At 40.3% G+C, this 2019-nt stretch overlaps 1 protein-coding gene across 1 annotated transcript in view; it reads left to right on the top strand.

The window, feature by feature from the left end:
• LOC103379644 (spondin-1-like) overlaps positions 1-2019 on the top strand; it is a 73389-nt gene that overhangs the window by 8918 nt on the left and 62452 nt on the right. The window lies entirely within an intron of this gene.

Below are 2019 nucleotides of genomic sequence, written 5' to 3'. Positions count from 1 at the left end.
CCCCCACCTGAAAAAACACACACTCCTGACTCTTCATGCTGATCAGTCTGCTCTGCTGAGAGCTCCCTCCTCTTGTTTCATCACGTCTTCCCATGATGCACCTGGTCAGGGGCTTCACCCGCTGAACTTCTAACTGAACAAACTGTAAATTGCACAAAGGTTGTTGGTTCGATCCCCAGTGGGTTCTGTTGGAGGACCAGGTCGACCGTTTACGCTAAACTGGCCTCAGGTGTGAATGAGGGGCTGTGACCTCGTCATGGACCGGGCTGTGACCCCACCCTGGTCTGAATAAATAACTGAAGAAGTGTGTGTGGCAGAAGAAGAAATGAGTCAACGGCTAATTTTAATTTACAGAAAAAGTTTTTTTCTTCCTTTTCTTTTTCTCTGATTTGTCGTCTGTCGTCTCCTCCATCACTCACTGCTTCTTCTTCAACGTTTTTTTCTTTTCTCAGCTCCTTCCAGTTTCCAACACGAATATACATATATAAATATATATATATACATAAATGTATGTATTTAAATATATATAAGGTATTTATGAATACATATACACACAAACATATCTACATATATATAAATATATACATAAATACAAATATAAATATATATATACATACATGTATGTATTTGAATATACTGTATGAATATATATGTACATGAATATATATACATATATACCTATATGTACTATAAATATATATACATATATTGATAAACACATATATACATATATCTATATATTTCTATATATGCATGTGTAGAGCACATATATAAACATTTACATATATTTACATGCAGACAGACCAAGGACAGGTAGTTACTGCTCCAGCTCACTGGTTTGAATCCCACCTCTAAATATATGTTTTTCAGGATCTCCTATCTCCCCTGTTCTCCCCCTTCCTCCCCCCCCCTCCTCCCACGCCTGCTACTTTGTATGTATGTGGGGCTCGTGGCCACGTTCTTCCAGTTTCCAACATTTGGGAATCTTCCAGTAGTGTTTTTAGGAAGCTCGTTAGTCCTTTGACTGTTGGACTCTTTTTTTTTCTTTTTCCTTTTTTTATCTTTTCCTTTGATGCCAATTCAAACACCTGCTATTTAAAAAACAGAGCGTTTATATTTTTGGAACGCGTCCTGGCGTTCTCAGCTCCAGCTGACAGATGAAGTCCTTGAAGAGAGGAAATTATTTTTTCACGACAGGATTAACAAAAGAAAAGAGAGTTGTCCGTGATTCACACTCAGAAACGATTACTGCCCAACCGTAAAACGGATTTCACGGCGGCGTTCGTCGGCAGTTTCTCCCGTGGCTGTTAAATCTGACTTTTCATAAGGACTAATAAACTCTAGTGGTTTCCTGAAGTGCGATCGTGTTCCTAACGATTACTTCCCGCCGGGAACAAATTGGACGACGTTAGCGTTGATCAGGTGCGGCGGTCTGAACACGAGGAGCTAACATCTGTGACAGCTGCACTCAGCCGCTCGTCAGTTTCTACCAATGGGAAATGTCGGGGTCATGTGAGATCATCAAAGTGAATCCGGGAGACGGACGGATGGTCATGTGACCGGCATCGATGCTTTTTTTTTAGGATTTGCACCGAGTTGCATCATTGGCTTCAGATTCTGGAGTGAGAAACAGATTCATCTTCTCGTTGTCACTTTTTCCTTTTTCATCATCGGAGGATGTTCCTCGATGTTCCTCGATGTTCCAGCTGCCAATCACAGCTGACGCCTCAGTGCTTTGTTGGCCGTTTTAGCCCAAATTGGATCATTACTGCAGAGGCAGCACATGGTACCTCAGAAAGTTCAGGTACTGTTTGTAAAAGTGATGACAAAAATAAACAAAACTTAAAGCTTCAAAATGTGAGATGTACAAAAAAAAAGAGGTAATTGTTAGCTCCCAAAATATAAACTTTAGAGCAATGAGACGATACAAGGAAAATAAGTTTGGGAACAAGTAAAAAAATGAGTTCTAGGAGATCAGAACGTGTGAAAACAGGAAGTGGATTCGACCAACGATCCACT

This window comes from Cynoglossus semilaevis, chromosome 6 (assembly GCF_000523025.1).
Source record: "Cynoglossus semilaevis isolate Cse_v1.0 chromosome 6, Cse_v1.0, whole genome shotgun sequence".
NCBI lineage: Eukaryota > Metazoa > Chordata > Actinopteri > Pleuronectiformes > Cynoglossidae > Cynoglossus > Cynoglossus semilaevis.
The sequence above is the reverse complement of the archived record's forward strand: the minus strand, read 5'-3'. Positions and strand labels throughout refer to the sequence as shown.